The sequence below is a fragment of the Ovis aries genome, chromosome 10 (assembly GCF_016772045.2).
Source record: "Ovis aries strain OAR_USU_Benz2616 breed Rambouillet chromosome 10, ARS-UI_Ramb_v3.0, whole genome shotgun sequence".
NCBI classification, from domain to species: domain Eukaryota; kingdom Metazoa; phylum Chordata; class Mammalia; order Artiodactyla; family Bovidae; genus Ovis; species Ovis aries.
The window spans coordinates 54591586-54614520 of NC_056063.1; positions in this window are offsets into that span (position 1 = coordinate 54591586).

The following is a 22935-nucleotide window of genomic DNA, read 5'->3' on the forward strand; positions in this document are numbered from 1 at the left end:
TCGAACCCACATCTCCTGCATAGCAGACAGATTCTTTACTGCTGAGCCACCAGGGAAGCCCAGGCTCTACCATATCCTCTTATAAATTAAAACCAAATAGAGTAAAATTGTGCTGTTAAACACTAAAGAAGTGTTAGTTTTGTGTTCTAGCATCATATAAAATCATTTACAGCTTACCTCACTTATCCTTTGATACATAGAAATAAAAGGTAAATATTTTCATTTGCTCTGCTAAATACCTTAATAATTTTCTCCATTTGGGAAATCTACATGTTCTCAATTTTTTTTTTTTCTCTGAATGGGTCAAAAGGATTCTGTAAAACGAAGCTACTATTCCATTTGTTAGTGGTATAAAACCATTCCTGTACTGCTTATTTAGTGTTGTCTGTTGAATGTAGAAAGTGAGAATGGATATAATGTGTTTGGGAAAAAAACCACACATTATATATCCCTAGGTTGGTGTCATTTGGATTTCTGAGGAAGGCAAACCTCTGCTCAGGTTAAGATTTAGTGGTGTTCTACCACTCAGGCAGGGAAAAGAATAATACTTATTCACTCAGAAAGAAATAGCTGAGTGCCTTTCCTATGCCAGTCACCATGGTGGACAAAATGCAGGCTCTTCCCAAAGGATCATACAGTCTATTGACTAGGGAAGAGTTGAGAGCATTTAGATTATTTAGATTAAAAACACAAACTCACATGAAAAGTAAACTTGCTATTGAAAAGAAAAAGTAGAGTTTGTGTTGGAGTGATCATTCATCTCAAAGATTGTTGAACTTTTTATTGCCTGATTTATAAACATGTACATCTTAGTCGTTTAAGGATGCTATAATAAAATACCATAGACTGGGTGGCTTACATACCAGAAATTTACTTTCTCAGAGTTCTGGATGGTATAGGTTAAGGTCAGGGTGGCAGCATGGTCAGTCTGGTGAGGGCTCTCTTCCTTATTTGCAGATGGCAGCCTTCTCATTGTGTCTTCACATGGCCTTTCCCCAGTGCATGTATGTGGAATAAAAATGAGACACTCTCTTTCTCTTCTTGTAAGACCACCAGTTCTATCGGATTAGGAATCCATGTTTAAAACCTCATTCAACCTTGCATGTGTGTGTGTAAAGCTGCTTGAGTCATGTCCGACACTTTGTGACCTTGTGGGCCATAGCCTGCCAGGCTCCTCTGTCCATGGGATTCTCCCAGCAAGAATACTGGAGTGGGTTGCTGTACTCTCCTCCAGGGGATCTTCCCAACCCAGGCATTGTACCCATATCTCTTATGTCTGTCTGGATTGGTAGGCGGGTTCTTTACCACAAGCACCACCTGGGAAGCCCCACTGAACTTTATCACCCCCTAAAAGCCCTTTCTAAAAGAGATCAGTCCTGGGTGTTCATTGGAAGGACTGATGCTAAAGCTGAAACTTCAATACTTTGGCCACCTCATGCAAAGTGTTGACTCATTGGAAAAGACTGATGCTGGAAGGGACTGGGGGCCGGAGGAGAAGGGGACAACAGAGGATGAGATGGCTGGATGGAATCACCGACTCAATGGACGTGAGTTTGGGTGAACTCCGGGAGCTGATGGACAGGGAGGCCTGGCGTGCTGCGATTCATGGGGTTGCAAAGAGTCGGACACGACTGAGCGACTGAACTGAACTGAACTGAAAAGCACTTTCTTTAAATACAGTCACATTAGGGGAAAGGGCTTCAGCAAATGGGTTTTAGGGAGATAGAATTCAGTCCATATCAATGAATTACTTATTTCACAGTGTAGGTGTAATTTATTTCAGTTGCAGAGTCTCAAGCTGAAGCCAATCGTTCATGGATTTCAGAATAAGGAGACCATTATGTCCCAGAGTGGCACTCAGTTGAAGGTGGAAGATCTGAATATGAGCTCATGTTGAACCATTCACTGGCTTTGTGAAGCTGGGCATCAGTTGAAATAGAGTTAAAACCCAACACAGTTAAAATAGAGACATCAGTCCTCTCACACACGTCTGTTTCTTCTTGAAAGTGGGAACATTATCTCAGCTGCTGTGGTAGAAAACCTCAGTTACATTCACTCCACTTCCTTTTGTGAACCCTACACTCACTCAGTTGCCATGTCCTATTGGTTCTACACATGAGATCTCTTCCATCCCCACCCTCGCTTTCCCTTTCTGTAATACTACCTCTACTTTATCACAGATCAGTATTATCTCTGGTCAGGGATTATATTCTGAATGTTTGTGTCCCTGAACAACTTAGGTTGAAATCCTAACCACCAAGGTGATGATATTTGGAGGTGGAGGCTTCCCAGGTGACTCAGTGGTAAAGAATCCAGCCAATGCAGGAGCTGCAGGAGATGCAGGTTCAATCCCTGAGTCAGGAAGATCCCCTGGAGGAGGAACTGGCAACCCACTGCAGTATTCTTGCCAGGATAATCCCATGGACAGAGGAGGCTGGCAGGCTATACAGTCCATGGGCTCACAAAGAGTCAGATGCAATTGAAGCTGTTGACCCCACATTGTGCTTTAGGCAGGCGACTAGATAGCGGGCAGAGACCTTAAGAAATGGATTAGTGCCCTTATAAAAGAGGCCCCCCCCCCCAAATTCTCTTGCCCTTTCTGTCAAAGTCTTCTATGAACTGGGAAGTGAGCCCCCACCAGACACCAAGGTTTGCTGACCAAACTGATCCTTGAGCTCCTCAAACTCCAGAACCACGAGAAATAACTGTTTGCTGTTTAAGCCACCCATTCTCTGGTATTTTGTTATGAAAGCCCAAATTGACTAAGATGACAGTTGATAATGGCTTCCTCGCTTTCTGCCAACTCTTACATATAGCATTGACAATGTCCTTCCCTATATCCACAGGTCCCCAGGGACATATAGGAAGATGTGCAAACCTGGCACTGCAGACCTGCCAGGAGCTGTCTCCAACTCAAATTACCCAGCTGGTCTCTCCCTCCTCTTCATACTGCTATTGTCCAGCAAACTGAACTCGTCACCCTTGGCATACTGCCTTTACTCATCCCCAAAGCTCCCAGGATTTACCACTGTTCTTTTTCTCATTCTAGTCAATGTTCAAAAATGCATGTCAGTGCTATATTCTGGTCACTGACTTAGGAACTGAGGATATGTGAAGGGGCTGAGATGTGGTTCTGGCTTTAGAGTTCATTGTCTAGTGAAATAGAGATAGTCATGTAAACCAATAGTTACAGCTGAATATGGAAGATAAGAGCTCAAAGCGATAATGCTTGTCGTACTCATCTCTACATATCTTCATTCAGCTCCTCCAGTTCTAGCTCATATGACACTTAATCTCTTCTCCTCTTCTCTTATTTCCAAAGCACTGTGTGTTTTGCTTGTGGTCTTTATCACCTTCTCTCATACTTTCAATGTATGTGTTTTCATGTCTTGTTTTTCTCAATTAGAATTTAAGCTTGCAAGCAATATCCATTCCACGTTAAGTTGTGTTTCCTCCACAGTTCCTAATGTGCCCTTTTCTCTAGCACTCAGGGAATCTCCTGACAAAAATAATTCCTAAGTTTGTGCAACTGCAAACTGAGACAGCAAATCCTTTAAATAAAACCACTTCCCTTGAATAATTTTGAAAACCTTGGTGATTTTATTATATTTTAGCTTACTTGTTTAGTGAAAGAAAAGCCTGATCAGATACTGAGGAACATAGCATTTCACAGTTAATTTCAGAGGTTGAACATGATATACAAAAAGCGTATGCAAAACACTAATTATTATTAATATGTTCAAAGCATTTAAAAATAGATTTGCTTATGATACTCCATGAACTGTTTCTGGAGAGTGTGTAAGAAAACAGAGTCTGAAGGCAAAGTCATATTCATTAAATATAAAACAACAGGAAGTATAACTTTTAACAAATATTTTCAACATTAAAGAAATACAAGCCCCAGGAGTTTTTGTGGTTTTACTTGCAAATGTGATTCATTTTGTATTTAAATTAGAGTTTCCTTTTATGTAATCCTTTGCAGAAGGGGAAAAGGTTAATCTAGACTCTAGGAAAGAAATATAAAATTATTGTTTCTTACTAGTTTCATCAATACTATAATAATTGTAAATACAAATACAGTGAATTGGCACTATTTTTTTTGCAGAAAGACTTACTGTATATTCAACATGTTTCCATTTCATTTAACTTACTGACATGCCATTGCAAGCAACTCCACAAAACAATCACCTATGTAATTACTATAGTTTCCACAAATTGCCTTTAATCTCTTCAGTGGCCAAAAGAAAAAGAGACATACACAGTGAATTTTGCAGCTCACAAAGTTATTACAAAGCTAAGACATGCTGAAATTAGAAAAGTGGGACTGTAGAAAAAAATATTTAAATGTAGACAAACCATCACCCATAATCTTACTGCATATGTATATATATAAAGATTTGAATGTTGGCACAATTCCTTCCAGTCCTTTTTCTATGCATTTTTAAGAATTGCATGATGACTTTTGTCTCCCTTCTACTGTCTTTAACTTCCTCCAGTATTATTGGTAGTGTATTGTGTAGAATAGCAAGAGATATGGGCATTCTGGAAATTGATGTTAAAAAAAACCACACAATATGATCCGTTGGTCTTTCTCTCCCACCTCCTCAGACATGCTGATGTTCTCCAGACTTTTGTTCAACAGACGTCTGCTCAGATCAGTATATGTGCGAGATCCAGTGCCCTTTTCTAGATCTTCAGTGATAAAACAATGTCCCTGCATTCAGGAGTCTCTAAGAATGGTCAAAAATCAAATGCTATAGTGGGCACATCCTGACCTATAGAAGGTCAGGATATGGTAGAATAAGGACGCAGAAGAAGAAAGGGTCAGATACTCTTAATTCTGGGTCACCTTTTGGTCTCATGTGATCTGAGCAGTCACCTCTTCCTAATGTCAAAGCTCTTTTGCCAATATTTGTTTCCCACCTGAGGGAAACAGGTTACAGGAAATGATCTTCGTTAAAATACGGAGGACCTAGAACCTCAGGCATTTATCTCTGGCACATAATTTTGTTTTACTGTAGGGCTATTGTCCTTTTCTAAAATTTAAGAGACAAAGTCCATGAAGAGAGCAGTTTGAATTATTAGATGGCAGTTATCTTCAAACTGACGTCACCAACCCAATGGACATGAGTTTGAACATGTGAAGGGCAGAGATGCCTGGCATGCTGCAGTTCCTGAAAGAGTTGGACATGACTTAGCAACTGAACAACAAAATCTTCAAATAAAATACACTCCAAAAAGTAAAAAAGAAATGCTGGGCCTATTTCTGAAGGTGAAATGATCACAGGACATAATATACAGCTCCCCTACGCTCAAGCCCATGCGATTTTGATGAACTGAGGTCACAAACTTAGATGCTGGAAACATATAGATGCTTCTTATTAATAAAATGGACTTAGTAGGACTTACACATGATTCTTCCTTTGACAGAATGTCACACACTCTTTCCTTCTTTTTCCTTCTAACACATTTTTTTTTGAGGATGTCATGTTTTCCTATCTTTTTGCATGCTTGATAATCCTTGATTGGATGCCAAATCTAATGTTACCTTATTGAATACTAGATATTTCTATATTCCTATAAACATTCCTTTTTATTGAAGTATAGCTGATATTACAATATTGAAATTATAGATATATAATATAGTGACTCACAATTTTAAAGATGATATCCATTTATAGTTATTATAAAATATTAGCTATGCTCCCTGTGTTGCACAATATATCTTTGTAGCTTATTTTATACATAATAGTTTGTAGCTCTTAATCCCTTACCCCTAACTTGTCCTCCCCTGCTTCCTTATCCATTAGTTTGTTCTCTATATCTGTGAATTTCCTTTTTTGTTGTTGTATTCACTGGTTTGTTGTATTTTTTTAGATTCCACATATAAGTGATATCATACGGTGTTTGTCTTTATCCATCTGACTCATTCCACTTAGCATAATGCCTTCCAAGCCCATCCATGTTGCTGCAAATGTCCTGCCACTTGTATGAGGAGCTGGATCACAGTCTCAGGGCAGGTACAATGTCTTATTGATCACATGCTCCTTGACCTTGTACAAAGTGCCCAAGACCCAAAACATGCTTGTTGACTTGAGTCCAACAGACCTATATTATATTTGCGTTCATCTGATGTGATCCATGCTGAATACTGGCAATGTAAGTCAAGCGCGAAACAGAAACCATTTCATTTTGAATCATTGCTGTGTGACTTTTTCAATCCCTTGAAGATGGAGACAGTGCATTTCTCATGTTTGCATTCCCAGCAACTAAAATATTGCCAAGTGCACTGTGGACACTTACTTAATACTCACTGAACTGAATTAAACAGAGTTGCATTTCTTTTGCTGGCCTGTAAAAAAAATTATTGCTATCCATGCAGGCTTTCACCAATTGTAAACTATCTGCAACTCTATACTGATTAAACACCTATCTTTTTTTTACTTTAATAATCACTTAATATATCCAAAATATCATTTCAACATGTAGGCAATATAAAAACTATGAGTATTTAACAATCTTTTTTTCACAGCGAGTGCTTTGAAATCTTTCACAGGTTGCATTGACAGCACCTTTCACTTCAGATTAGCCACAATTCAGTTGTCCAATGTAGTGGCTACCATACCGAATAGCATAGTCCTGGTGGGATACCCAGAAAGTTGCATTCTTCAATGTTCCCTAGACCTCCTAGAGGTGACTGCTTTAGTAAGGAAGAAGGAGCTCTGGGGGAACCAGAGCATGAAGCATGGCACCCCAAAGGTAAGCTTCTATCTTCAGAAGAAAGCAAATCGTGTCACCCTGAAGTCCTTTCCTCCATTTCCCCATCTAAACTCTTGGATGACTTTTTCATCAGCCCAAGTCTTGCCTCACAATCATTCTTAGATTTGGAGTTTTAAGTCATTTGCTTTAAAAGGAAAAGAAATATTTACCCTGATAGGATCATTTTTAGAAATGAAGGAGACCCTTACTTACAGAAGAGGGAATTCGTCATCCCACGCAGAGACCAACATCTCAGGCTGAACTTAGCTGAAAGCCTTGTCGATGAGCTTTAAGGGGATTTAAAAACGTGGCATAATGAAATCACACCCCTGAGTTTTGCAGAAATGATTGCTCTACTGCAGTATGTATTTTAGAGACTTAGATTAAAGATCTATTTTTATTTTTTTTATCAATTATGCATCCAGAAGATAAATTCTGTTACTAATGGAACCATTGAAATAGATACCTGGAGAGGTGGATGAATCACTTTATTTCTTGTCAGGTTCTATATTAGGCTTTCCAAAGCCCATTTGAGTATTTATCTACTATTGTTATTGTTGTGCAGTAGTTTACCTGGGGGAAATCAATAGGGGAATGAATAGGCCTAAATTCTAGATCTGATTCTGCCTTTTCTTGCCGTATATTTTTAGATAAGTCACTTTGTGGAACTAGTTAGTTCCACAATGGGAAAAGACCTCACTTTGATTTTTATATCTATATCATTAATTGTGAAAGCAAAATTATTAGGTTATTTAAAGTATGGGCATAATTTTACATGTTTAAGCTATTGGACTTGACATATAGAGACAACAAAAATCAAGGTACCTATTTGCTCAAAGCTTAAAAGCTCTATAATGACAGAACTGACATTAATGAATCTCTTCTTTTTAATGGAGCCTCTGACAGCTGAGCATCCCACGAAACACACTGTGTAGAAGCTACACGGTACCATCAGACGGGGTGTCGAAAGCAGAGGTTTTGTTTAGTGGAGGGTGGTTGGAAAGCTTCTGAAGTTGACCTGTAGGATCTCTTTCAGTTCTAAAATTCTACACTGACTCCTTCATCTCCCAGTTCAGGAAGTTGGCAAGTGATGTGTGAAATACCTTGAGAGACTTGCTTGCAAAAATAAAGAAATCCATGGCAAACTTCTATTATTTTCCCATGATTTTAAGATATACCCCAAAGAGAACATTAAAAAAAAAATGCTTTTCCTGTAAGCATTAGCTGACAAAAAAAAAAAATTCATACTAAAAGGAGGATGTATATATATAAATGCAAACCATGAATACAAATTGCAGGAAAAAGATCACAATCCTTAGGATGTCTAAAGAACCTCAAGATTTGTTTCTAGCTTAATTTTCCAGCTTTATCTTCTCCCATCTCCACTCACACACAGCAGACATCAGCATCATGCCTCATATTTCAAGAAAATGCCTCTGCTTGCAACACATTTCCCTATCATCTCACAGCAGCTGAACTCAAAGGTGTTCTTCAAAAGCCAGACTCTAGACACTTTCTCTGGAAAATCTGCACTGCCCCTTTCCCAGTGTTAAAGTCAGTCCACTTCATCTCAGTGCAGTCATGGTTCTATTAAAGCAACTATCACTTTTACAGTGAGTATTTATTACTGTGTCTCTCATCCTCATACTAGAACATTAACTCATCTCTGTATCTTCAGCATCTGAGAAATAATAGGTATAGATGAATAAGTAAAATAGGGTGACACTTTATGGAAATTTTGAGAGGATGTTTAAACCTGTAGGTGCTTAGCATTATGAGAGTACAATCTATAGATTCTGGATTGAATTGAAACCTGTGTGATACAAGTTTACTAGCTGACTTAGTTTTTTCACCTATGAAATGGGATGATGATTATGGACTTTTGCCCTTTTCACAGAAATATTAAAATTAATGAGTTAAGATTTATAAAATGCATCCAGCTCCTCAAAAAAAGAAGTTGGATCATTACAATGCATATTATTATTAACAGTTACTATTATTTTAAATTATGACTACCTGGAATAATAGGCAATAGTGATTTATGGGGCTGTAATAATTCCTACGAGGTATCCTAAGGAGTCATAAAACCCACAAGAGTGACGCTTGAGTGCTTATGATCACACGTGCCTAAGATAGAATTATTACCTCATAATTCAAAATCCCTATGCCTTTTATGCTCTCTAGTTATAAACCACCCAAGGGATTACATCAGCTTTTCAAGTCCTCAGTTCAGTTAGTCAGTTCAGTCGCTCAGTCGTGTCCGACTCTTTGCAACCCCATGAATCGCAGCACGCCAGGCCTCCCTGTCCATCACCAGCTCCCGGAGTTCACTCAGACTCATGTCCATCGAGTCAGTGATGCCATCCAGCCATCTCATCCTCTGTCGTCCCCTTCTCCTCCTGCCCCCAATCCCTCCCAGCATCAGAGTCTTTTCCAATGAGTCAACTCTTCTCATGAGGCGGCCAAAGTATTGGAGCTTCAGCTTTAGCATCATTCCTTCCAAAGAAATCCCAGGGCTGATCTCCTTCAGAATGGACTGGTTGGATCTCCTTGCAGTCCAAGGGACTCTCAAGAGTCTTCTCCAACACCACAGTTCAAAACCATCAATTCTTCAGTGCTCAGCCTTCTTCACAGACTAACTCTCACATCCATACATGACCACAGGAAAAACCATAGCCTTGACTAGACAGACCTTAGTCGGCAAACTAATGTCTCTGCTTTTGAATTCTTCCAAGGAGTAGGCGTCTTTTAATTTCATGGCTGCAGTCACCATCTGCAGTGATTTTGGAGCCCCCCAAAATAAAGTCTGACACTGTTTCCACTGTTTCCCCATCTGTTTCCGATGAAGTGATGGGACTGGATGCCATGATCTTTGTTTTCTGAATGTTGTGCTTTAAGCCAACTTTTTCACTCTCAACTTTCACTTTCATCAAGAGGCTTTTTAGTTCCTCTTCAGTTTCTGCCATAAGGGTGGTGTCATCTGCATATCTGAGGTTATTTATATTTCTCCCGGCAATCTTGATTCCAGGTTGTGTTTCTTCCAGTCCAGCGTTTCTCATGATGTACTCTGCGTAGATGTCAAATAAGCAGGGTGACAATATACAGCCTTGACATACTCCTTTTCCTATTTGGAACCAGTCTGTTGTTCCATGTCCAGTTCTAACTGTTGCTTCCTGACCTGCATACAGATTTCTCAAGAGGCAGGTCAGGTGGTCTGGTATTCCCATCTCTCTCAGAATTTTCCACAGTTTATTGTGATCCACACAGTCAAAGACTTTGGCATAGGCAATAAAGCAGAAATAGATGTTTTTCTGGAACTCTCTTGCTTTTTCCATGATCCAGTGGATGTTGGCAATTTGATCTCTGGTTCCTCTGCCTTTTCTAAAACCAGCTTGAACATCAGGAAGTTCACGGTTCACATATTGTTGAAGCCTGGCTTGGAGAATTTTGAGCATTACTTTACTAGCATGTGAGATGAGTGCAATTGTGCGGCAATTTGAGCATTCTTTGGCATTGCCTTTCTTTGGGATTAGAATGAAACCAGTGAAATGAAACCAAGTGCTAACCAATCCAATTTAACTGGTAGACTCTAAGTCTGTGTGACTGACTGTATTATTACTTCAAATGATCATAAGAGTCTTGGATATTAGAGTTGGAAGGACCAAAGAGATCCTCTCATCCAATGGTTTGCAAGCCTGCCTGTGAATTAGAATCACTGAAGCAGCTTTTAAAATTACCAGTGCCTAAGGTGGTATAGGAAACCTAAAAAATAACCCAACCAATAGTTTGAGGATAGGCATCAGAATTTTTTAAAGATTATACTGAATTCCAGTGTGAGAATCCCTGATTTAGTCCAACCTCATGTGTTGTAGATGACACATGCATGTAGCTCTAGAGATAAATGGGCTGGCTGTCAGAACCAGGCTTGGATACTCTTGCTTGTGATACCCTTGCTCTTCACATTTTTCTGCACATGGCACAGAGGGTTTGACTCATGGGATGACCCTGACTGATTCGTAGTGGCTTCCTGGAATGCTCTGGTAAGAAGGTTCCTAAAGCTGCATTTGGCTCAGCAGGAAAGAACGTGTGGATTGGTAGCCATGTCTGTCATGGAAGTCAGACCCAGTGATGGTGTCCAGGGTGTGTCATCCTTGTAATGAGTGCTGCAAATGTTCAAAATCTCCATCGACTAATTATGATCCCTTTCCTTAGAACTCTTCTGTTTAATGGAGTAGAGGATAGAAGTGCTTGTCTTTAGCATATCTTGCTTACCTATTAAACCAGATATTGAGAGGGGAGGGCATTTAGAAAGAAGAGGCAGGCATTCCAACTGTTTGTGGGACTGGTACATGATCATCCAGAGTACCTATGACAAATCTTTGGTCAGTATATACCTATAGTATACAGGTATTTCTTTCAGTTTGTGGGCTCTGGCTCATTGCTATGGTTGACCAAAATTTTGGTAGTATTGATAGAAATAGGTCTTATCATCAAAATCTTGACTTAATTCCAGAATTTGAAGGTTTTTAATGACCATGTAAACCATTCTCAATCTCCCTTTGTTGAAGGATTGTTGTTTTAAAAATCCCAACCCCTTGTAGATACTTGGCTAAAATATGGTAACAAATATTATAAGAAAAATTAGAAAGGAAAAAACCCAAAGATATAAAATAGAGAACATTTAATCTTTTTAGTGCTTATATTCAAGACAGTCAGTTGCTATACAAGTTTGTAAATGCTTTCTCTCCCATTTTTGTTCTTTCCTACCATAAACAGATTAGAAACGACCAGCACTGGTTCGTGAACCACCCTTTGAGTAGCACTTGTCCAGAGCTTGCTTTGCTTCTGCGGCCGCCATGGACGGAGTGACTGTCTGACTGTCCTCATGCTCTAAATCCTGAGGGATTCCTGGCATCTAGAACACTGAATTAATATGCATCAGTTACATGGGTTCTTTGACACATACAACCTATTCAAATCCTAGACTTTTAAGTACATTAATTTAAATATACTCTTAAAGATAAAATTAAATATGTGCATAGTCATATAAGGTGCTTTTGTTCTTTCTTCAAGTATTCTCTATCTGGATAACTTTCTGTAATTAGAGATGGCTGATAATTGTTATTTTACCCCTGTGTAGAGGAATACACAGAACAGTTGGCATAGACTAAAGAAGACAGCTCATTTAAGGGTCGGCCATCTGGAGTGTTGAGCAACTCTGCTCTACAGTCTGCAGTTTTTTCCAGGTGACTTTAGAAGGGCTGATCATGCTGTGGGAAGTGCAATGGTTTATCTTCAGGGTAACCAAACTTTCTGTAAAGGGACAGAGAGTTAATATGTTAGGACTTGCTTTCCAAATATAAGCATCCAGAACATACTAGCTTTTATTTGGTTTTCTTTTTTCTTATAACCTTTTAAATTTGCAAAACCACAAAAGGAGAATTAATCAGTGCAGTGAGTGCTGTTTTTTCAACATCGTGGTCCATGTCCAGAACACAATAATGACATTTCCATCAGATCTGGAAGGGCAGCAGGCCTAACTGTAGAAAGTGCTGTGATGCATAGTTTAAGAACATGAGAAAGAGTTACCTATGGGAACAAAGAGGAAGATATTTCATGGCATGAGAGTCAGTCTGTTTGAAGATGCAGATATGGAAAATGACACTGTTAGCCTTGGTCTGGACTGCCACATTCAGTCTTTCCTGGACACTGTTAAGTGTAATGATTGTGGCTTCCCAGAGAATGGTCACCATGCCCTAGGTGCCCTATCATAGTGGGTAGATTTTCCTTTAAAACCTATTGTGTTCAGATGAAAAAAAAACTGTGACAAAAAATTCTTAGCTTGGGGCCTGCACAAAAAAGAATGTTAATTGTATCTCAATAAGAGGGGGAGAAAAAGAAGGATATGTAATGAATTTAGCTCACAAGCCATAGTCTTCCAAACTCCCTGCTGAGACCGGAAATTTCTGGCTTTTGAGTCAATGATATTGGCATGAGTTATCTATTGTTATGTAACAAATTATCCCCAAACTCAGCAGCTTGAAACATTTATGTCACTGTTCCATGAGTCATAATTCCAAATGCCATCAGCTGGCTGCCTCCGGTTTCAATGTCTCAGGAGGTCCAGTCAAGCTCAGAGCAGGGTCTGCTGTCCCCTCTGAAGGTTTCACTGGGCAGGAAGATCCTCTTCCAAACTCACTCCTGTAGTCCTCAGCAAGCCTTGGTCTCTCACTCTGAACCTTTCATGAAGCTGCCGCATGATGCAGAAGCTGGCCTCCTCTTGAATGAGTGATCTGAGAGACTGACAGAAATTGAGGAAGACAAGCCATGGTCTATTCCCTAACTTCAGAAATGAGTTCCCATCACTTCTATTGTAGAAGGGAGTCGGTCAGCCCAGCTCATACTCAGAGGAAGGGATTACATGAGAGCTTGAGGAGCAGAAGGCAGTGATCATTGGGGATCATCTTAGAGACTGTCTACCCCAGTAGCCAAATCTCTTCTCATCATTTCCAACAGGATACACATCCTCAGTTACAATTAAATAAAAAAATACTCTCTAGCTTCTCCCATAGACTTACTGGGCAATTAGTGAGATTAGCTCTATCAGTTCAGTTCAGTTCAGTCGCTCAGTCGTGTCCAACTCTTTACAACCCTGTGAACCACAGCATGCCAGGCCTCCCTGTCCATCACCAACTCCCAGAGTCCACCCAAACCCATGTCCATTGAGTTGGTGATGCCATCCAACCATCTCATCCTCTCTCATCCCCTTCTCCTCCTGCCCTCAATCTTTCCCAGCATCAGGGTCTTTTCAAATGAGTCAATTCTTCACCAAAGTATTGGAGTTTCAGCTTCAGCATCAGTCCTTCCAATGAATATTCAGGATTGATCTCCTTTAGGATGGACTGAATGGATCTCCTTGCTGTCCAGGGGACTCTCAGGAGTCTTCTGCAACACCACAGTTCAAAAGGATCAATTCTTTGGTGCTCAGCTTTCTGTACGGTCCAACTCTCACACCCAGACATGACTACTGGGAAAAACATAGCTTCGATTAGATGGACCTTTGTTGGCAAATAATGTCTCTGCTTTTTAATACGCTATCTAGGTTGGTCATAGCTTTCTTCCAAGGAGTAAGCATCTTTTAATTTCATGGCTGCAATCACCATCTATGTGCTTTTGCTACTGCTAACTCACTTCAGTCGTGTCCGACTCTGTGTGACCCCATAGATAGCAGCCCACCAGGTTCCCCCGTCCCTGGGATTCTCTAGGCAGGAACACTGGAGTGGATTGCCATTTCCTTCTCCAGTGCATGAAAGTGAAAAGTGAAAGGGAAGTCGCTCAGTCGTATCCGACTCTTCGCGACCCCATGGACCGCAGCCTACCAGGCTCCTCTGTCCATGGGATTTTCCAGGCAAGAGTACTGGAGTGGGGGTGCCATCGCCTTCTCCGCAAAATAAAGTCTGTTACTGTGTCCATTGTTTCCTCATCTATTTGCCATGAAGTGATGGGACCAGATGCCATGATATTAGTTTTCTGAATGTTGAGCTTTAAGCCAACTTTTTCACTCTCCTCTTTCACTTTCATCAAGAGGCTCTTTAGTTCTTTTTCACTTTCTGCCATAAGGGTGGTGTCATCTGCATATCTGAGGTGATTGATATTTCTCCCAGCAATCTTGATTCCAGCTTGTTCTTCACCCAGCTCAGCATTTTACACGATGTGAAATGCATATACATTAAATAAGCAAGGTGATAATATACAGCCTTGATGTACTCCTTTCCTGATTTGGAACCAGTCTGTAGTTCCATGTCCAGTTCTAACTGTTGCTTCTTGACCTGCATACAGATTTCTCAGGAGGCAGGTAAGGTGGTCTGGTATTCCCATCTCTTGAATAATTTTCCACAGTTTGTTGTGATCCACACTCTCAAGGGCTTTGGTATAGTCAGTAAAGCAGAAGTAGATGTTTTTCTGGAGCTCTCTTGCTTTTTCAATAATTCAGTGGATATTGGCATTTTGATCTCTGGTTCCTCTGCCTTTTCTAAATCCAGCTTTAACATATGGAAGTTCATGGTTCATATACTGTTGGAGCCTGGCTTGGAGAATTTTGAGCATTACTTTGTTGGCGTGTGAGATGAGTGCAATTGTGTGGTAGTTGAATATTCTTTGGTACTGGTCATAGCAAACACCTTCTTCCAACAACACAAGAAAAGACTCTACACATGGACATCACCAGATAGTCAATACCGAAATCAGATTGATTATATTCTTTGCAACCAAAGATGGAGAAGCTCTATACAGTCAGCAAAAATAAGACTGGGTGATGACTGCGGCTCAGATCATGAAGTCCTTATTGTAAAATTCAAACTTAAATTGAAGAAAGCTAATTGGGTCATCCACCTTCTTGTATGACTCAATTAACCCTATGACATAATGTAAAGGGGGCTTTCCAGGTGGCACTAGTGGTAAAGAATCCACCTGCCGATCATGAGACACAAGAGACATAGGTTCGATCCCTGGGTCAGGAAGAACCTCTAGAGTAGGAAATGGCACCCCATGCCAGTATTCTTGCCTAGAAAATTCCCTGGGCAGAGGAAACTGGTGGTCTGCTCTGGTCCTTTATGGTCCATGGGGCCGTAAAGAGTCAGACATAACTGAGTGCACACACTCACACACACACACACACATAAACACATTTGAAAATATATTAAGAATTTTTATTGTTGGGCTGTCAATTATTTTGTAAAAATGTTTTCTGAATAGAAAAATGAAAAATGACTTCTCAATTCAGTGGGCTTAAGAGATGTTCATGGAAATAGCAACAAAACTGAAAAATGAGAATTTGGAATAGTTTTAAAATCATTATTTAGCACTTGGTGCCTAAAATGGCTTTATGTATTTTCTTTATATAATATAATTTAATCTTCATGACAACTGGCTGAGGTCATTCAAATTGATCCCCATTTTTTGATGGGGAAATTAAGGCAGACATAGGTTAAGTAACTTAGCCTTCATACAGCTAATAGGTCATGGTATCAGAATATAGGCCAGAGCCCTTGCTTTGTCTGATACATGAACACAGTCACACAATCTTAATTTAACTTGAAGATTGGAAATAGCTCTTTAATAAGTCAGTGCACTCAGCAATTAGAACATCACAGTCTTTTCTGAAAGTATTTTAAGGTGGACACTGATCTCAGTGACAGGGGAAAAAAATTCACAACTTGAATATTATTAGTTTTCTAATAAATGTTATGGAATAACTAAATCAATGCAAGTTTATGTCGCCTTCCTCAAAGGTGCTTTCCCACGAAACCCACTTTGTCTATGATTTCGAATCTATGACCCTTCTATAGATCCAACTTTTTGTCTTAGTCCCAAGAGAATTCTCCCTGTATAAAGCAAGAAGGCTTCTAGTAGCTGATGTGCTCCAAAAATGCCCAGTTTTATTTCCAGTGCTTGTAAACAGTTTGTGGACCTTTGTTGTTATGTGTCTTCTTAATCAATATGAACGGATGGTATTATTTTATGAAACTGACAGCTGAAAGAGTTGTTCTAGGATAAGCACAGATTTTAAACTATTAAAAAAAAACAAAACAAAACTCTGAAGCTATCCTTCATTTTTACTGTAACCTCAAGGGAACTTTTTGGCTACAAAGATCTTATTCTTTGGATCAAACTGATTTTCATTTAAGATAACAATCTATGTAAATTTCTACTAACCTGAATAACAAAGCTCTGTTAGTTACAAAGTTGCTGGATAGGGTTAGCAGTAGTTTGGGGTTTTTTTACTTGCTGTTGTTTGTTTTATTGAAAGTTAGGCAAAACAGTCACAGATCTTTATTTAAGAAAAACGCTTTAGAAAAACAGCATGTGACGCAGGGAGACAAAAACCACTTAGAAGGTCTTATTGCTCACGGGGCAGCCTAACATCTCGGCTCTGCCCTTTCATGGGGGCGGCACTGCTGCCCGCCCATCAGCCTCCTGGGCCCCATTGTACATGTGGGAAGCAACCACAGCAGGAGCATCTTGTATATAAATGATACAGAAACATCACATATTGACATCTGGTGTACAGTTAATACTTCATTAATATTTTTTAATGAATGACTAGATGAATAAATAACAAGGCAAAAGTGAAGATGGAGAGTGACTATAGAAGCAATATGTTCTTTTTTTTTGATGTAGACCATTTTTAGAGTTTTTATTAATTTGTGACAACTGAGCTTCCATTTTATGTTTCCGTTTCTTAACCCTGATGCCTGTAGGATCTTCACTCCCCAACCAGGGATTGAATCTGCACTCCTTGCACTGGAAGGTGAAGTCTTAACCACTGGACTGCCAGGGAAGTCCCTGGAACAACATGTTTTAAAGCATGACTTGAGAGATAAATCCTAAATTGTATACCAGTCTCTTCTTTGGGGCTCTTTGGCTCCATGATACAAGATGATTATACATAGGTTCAGAAAGTCTAGATTTGAACGCCATACCTAGGAAAAGTTCTCTAAGTTTTTTTCAATCCCAACATTCTCATCTGTAACCTTAAGATAATGTCTATAATCAAAGGTAATCAAAGAATTAAATGAGAGGTGGATGACACCTGGTCATCATTCAAGTTAGTTTTTTCCCTCTGGATTCCATTCTAGTAAAAGAGCTTCAGATTTCCCCATAAATCGTGGAGACCTTCTGTTAATCTCCATACTTTGGCTCCTTACATGGTACCCCTGGGACCAGCAGAGGACTTCTTTCTGCTTCTAACCCACATTGCAACTTTCTGAGTCACATTTATAGCAGCTGGAGCCCAGGGAAATGTCCCTAATCATAAACAATCAAGACAGGAACCTGGACCTCTGATCTCCCCAAATTGCCTCTTCCTCTAATTTTAGGATCTGATTTCCTGTATCTGATACATTCACCAATTTCCTTTCCAATACTGTTTTATTACACTTTCACAAGCCTCTCTTTCCCACGTGCCCAAAGATGTGTGCAGTGAAAATGAAATGGTCCGGTTTAAGGAAGACAGCTATGGGTGCTCCCTAACTGCTAAATGAAAACGCCATCCACCCAGGCCCTCTCTGTGCCTCCACTTCCTGCCACAGACCTTTCATTTCTTTCCTAATGGCTTTTGCACAGTAAGAAGTACACTCATCAATAATGCACATTTTTCAGGCATAGTAAAAATGTTTGTGAAAGGCTATTAATGCAAAAGCAAAATGCCCACATTGCAAACACTAATCCCCCATTTATTTTAACATTTTTTTTCCTTGAAAGTACTTAAAACTAAGTCTGCATTAAAAAAAAAAAATCCCATCAGAAAAGGTCAGCTGAAGGACTAGCAAAAGTGCACCCGTTTGAAACTCTTAGAAATTCAGGAGTTTGCCCAAGTGATCATGTTGGTTTCTTCAGTTTTAAATATCACACAACTAATTTCTATGGGAATTGATATGCAGGATGATAAAAATACTCATGCGTCAAAATGTGAAACTGTTAAAGACACTCAGTCGTGTTTGACCCTTTGTAACCCCATGAACTGTGTAGCTTGTCAGGCTCCTCTGTCCATAGAATTCTCCAGGCAAGAATCCTGGAGTGAGTAGCCATTTCCTTCTTCAGGGGATCTTCCTGACCTAGGGATCAAACCTATGTCTCCTTCATTGCAGGTAGATTCTTTACCATCTGAAACACAGGGAAGCCCCCTCAAAAAAACAAAACAAAACAACAACAACAAAAAAAAACAAAAAACCTCATGAACTAAGATCTAACGCAAAAAATGTTCAAAGAAGAATACATTTGTATTGAGGAGTTATAAAGCCCCAGAAAAGTAGGGTGCATAATGGCAAAAGTGTCAGACTCTTAACAGCATAGTGGGGATGGTACCATTATAATGAGAGAAACTCTTTGCTTGGAATCAGAACAGCTATATTCTTCCCTCAGCTTCCACAGTCCCCACACCCCTGGAGTACCATTCTAGACAGTGATGAACTGTGGTCTCAATTCCCTTATTAGCTGTAAGACCTAAAAATTATATGTGCAATTAAAAGGCAAAATGCTGATATTACTCATAGGAAGCCCTTTGTACATTAGCAAGGTACAAAAGTCTGCTGACACTTTGCAACATAGATAGTCAGCAGGGCAGAAGATTAATAGAGCCTCATAAATTTGCAGGGTGAATACAGTAGCGTGGGGCAGAATAAGCATGTTGTGTTAGAGATAAATAAAGGGCATGGTCAGCTTGACAAAAACATTTAACAAGGAACACAACCAGTCCTTTCAGGCAATGTGCTGGGCTGGCATTAGTCCATTTTATATAACGACAGCATAATTACCCCACAGTAGCTGCTGCTTGTGTCACAAAAGCCTCCAGCGTGACCAAGAGAAGGGACATCAGGAGAACAACCACTTTGGACGGGTTGCACATGGTACCATGCTGCCCTGTCCAGTTACTTTTCTCAATCAGAGATCTTCATGACAGAGATGACATCATATCCCAGGCCAGTGTTCTCCTGAGGTTAATGATCTGCATTATCCTTTCTTTGTGTTTGATTCACTTGAATGAAAGCAAGGGAGAGTGCTGAAATTCCAAAGCAAAGCAGCACAGGAAATATTTTGTAACACTGTTTATCATGGTTTCTGGGATTTCCGCGATAGCAATTGGCTTCATTTCTTTTTTTAAAGAGACACGTCTCATGAGTTAATTAATTGAGTTCTAGCCACCCTTTTCTTGTGATTGCAGCCTATGAAATGGAATTTGCTTTTGTATGATATGTTGATTAGATATAAGGGAACCTCAAAGGATTTCAAATACACTTTCTCTTTGAAATGATTCCCAAGGGAGGAAGCTTAGGTTAATGCCTAATATTTGAAAACAGATATGAACATTCCTCTTGGGAATAACCTGTCTGGCTATTTCCTGATTTCAGTAGATCTGGGGTCCTAAATTGCAGAGGGTGCACTCATTGAACAAAAGGGCTAAACCCTGCCTCTATATCATGCTCATAAAACGTGTAACAAAGTCCATTGCTGTGTGGAAAAGGAAGTAGCCACAAAGAAATATTTAGATTCTAAGTAGCTGGTTGGGTCTGAGGAGTTGTAATTGTCCATAGTAGCCCTATGGTTTCCAATGTGAGAAGATGGGTGCTGGAACTGGAAGATCACCAGGTGATCTGTACAGAGGCCAGTTAGGAGAGTCTATTAAAAGCAGAGTACTATTTTGATGTGGGCTCGATCCCTGGGTCAGAAAGATCCCCTGGAGGAGGAAATGGCAACCCACTCCAGTATTCTTGCCTGGAAAATTCCATGGAGAGAGGAGCCTGGCAGGCTACATGGAGCTGCAAAGAGTTGGACATGGCTAAGCACACACACACACACACACATCTAAATTTCAAGAAAATTTAAAAGTTTTAGGGAACTTGGACTCCTATTCAACCACTCATTTATTTGTGTTTCAGTCCCTATAACGGAAGAGGGATCTAGTTGAAGACTGGCCACCATGGTAGTGCTTTCCAAAATTTTTTAGAATAAGGACTATGCAAGTAATTTGCTACCTACGCAGATTCTTGGCCCTCACACCTAGAAAAACGACTCAGCATGATTGGGGTAGCCTAAGAAATCTGTGATACCGCAGATGATACTGATGCAGATAGTCACTGAGCATCCTTTTAGCAATCCTGCAGTTGGCTGTTAGGAGGACTAGCCAATAGTGGGTGACTTCAGGGTTCTCTAATTCCTTTTGTATCCTCTGATAGAACTGGTGGACCTAGATATGTGGCTGTTCTCCATGAGATCACTTTGCTTGCCATTTAAATTTAATAAGCCCCAGCTGACTGTAAGTTTTGTGTAGGATAAAGAATAGGTTATTTTCCTTCTTCCTGAAGGATATCATGGGACTTCACTCTGGAGAGGAGAGCATTGTCCATTCAAAGAAAAACCCTCTAGTACATGCCTTACTGTAGTAATTTGTATGAATTAGTCCTCTGCTTAAATTTAGGAGCTGTATTTAAGCCCTAGCATCAGAGAGTTTGGGAGAATAAAAGTAGGAATCCAAGGAAGAAATGGAATTTGATTTGAAATTTTTCTAGTTTTTAAAACTTATCATTAAAATGATACTGTTTATTGTATGGTCCCCTCACAAAAAAGCTTTTTAGAAAACGAGAATCTAGATAAGAAAACCCAATGGCACATTTTTTTTTTTAGCCCCAAGTGCAACTTTTATAGTTTAGCAGACAAACCTTCCAGAACCTTCTTCCATGATGACAGAGAGTTATAGGCATACAAGGCTATTTGCTCATGGATTCCCCTCGTTCATTCCCATATGCATCCCAATCACCGACTGCTTAGGGGTGGTTTTCCATAACATGGGTTTCTTGAGTCAAGTGGTCTAACAAAATAGCAAATGCTTATTTTGTTCTTACATAATATTCTGTGTCTCCTTTTTAATCCTAGGTTTTTTGGTGTTGGGGGTGATCTGCTTAAATGGCTGGCCTTTGGACTCACTGACTTCAGGATGAGCAGATCTGGATTTAGGAGATGTTGCAACACAGACGTCAGTGAGAATCCTTTAAGAGATCTTGGGTTGAAAATATACCTTGATGCCCTACCTAACTCAAGTCCAGTAGAACTCTCATCTCAAACTTCTGTGTTCTGTTATTAGTAAACAAAAAACTGCATTATTCAAATGGCTTTCCCCTTCTGTCTTTTAAATTTATGATCTAAATAATGTACCCTCACTAAGGAAATAGGCTTTCCACAGACTTATTGCAAATAATGTTAAGGAACCACAGCCATTCACATATTTAAGTAAGGTCGCTAATCAGATGGAACATTGTTCACGTGTCCTGGATCCTCTTGGCAAAAGCCTCATCTAAAAATAGCATGACATTCCATTTATAGGAGATGGGGCGTTTGCTACTTCAAGATGAATGGCACTTCAAAATTCAAGTCCCTTGTTAACCCTCCTAATCTGCTGCAAATATAACCCTTTTGACCAAGTGTTTGAGAGGAATAAAAATAAATCTCTCTTGCTATTCAACTCCATAGAGACAAGAACGATTCTGTCTCTCTCCCTCTCTCCAGTGCATGCACTTACATAAACACATTGTAAAAAGAACTAAAATTAATCAGTAAAGAGGGTCAAAGGTGGAAGAAAAAAGTCAAAAAATTTTGAGAAATTTAATATACAGATAAAAGGAAATTATAGGTATATGCTGTACCATGTGATATGAAGCCTGACAAATATAGCCTTTAAAGAGTAAAATGATTATATCCAAGCTGTTTTCTCTCATTGATAACTATTAGACAAAAAATGATCGAATAGTAGAATTCATGTTTGGAATTGACATTATGCAATATTAGTTCTCCTTCCATCCAGTGTGGAAACACCTTCTAAAACATACCCCTTAAGTGGGTCATCAGCTTCTGTCTGAGCCTCTTGAGTGATGAGGAATTCATTGTCTTACAAAGCAGTCTTTCCCATTGTTAACAAGCTTTACAAGCTCTTCCACCAAGTCTTTCTCAAGCTGTAGGGTTTTCTCACCAAATGACTAGACTTGAAAAAATTATTGTGTGAAATTGTAAAAGCTACTTTTTTAAAATGAAAGCAAAGTCTCATATGGTAGGAGGAAGAAAAAAATGACTTTCATAGGGATAGACTTGGGAACCATCATTTCTTACCAGGTTTGCATATTGACTAGTGTCTTCAATTCATCTGCAGACCTCAGCTCCATCAAGATATATCTCTCCCTACCTCAGACCCTTGCAATTTATGAGTAACAGATCTGCTCAGTTCAGTTGCTCAGTCGTGTCCGACTCTTTGTGACCCCATGGACTGCAGCATGCCAGGCCTCCCTGTCCATCACCAACTCCCGGAATTTACTCAAACTCATGTCCATCGAGTCAGTGATGCCATCCAGCCATCTCATCCTCTGTCGTCCCCTTCTCCTCTAGCCTTCAATCCTTCCCAGCATCAGGGTCTTTTCAAATGAGTCAGCTCTTCACATCAGGTGGCCAAAATACTGGAGTTTCAGCTTCAACATCAGTCCTTCCAATGAATACTCAGGACTGATCTCCTTTAGGATGGACTGGTTGGATCTCCTTGCAGTCCAAGGGACTCTCAAGAGTCTTCTCCAACACCACAGTTCAAAAGCATCAATTCTTTGGTGCTCAGCTTTCTTTATAGTCCAACTCTCACAT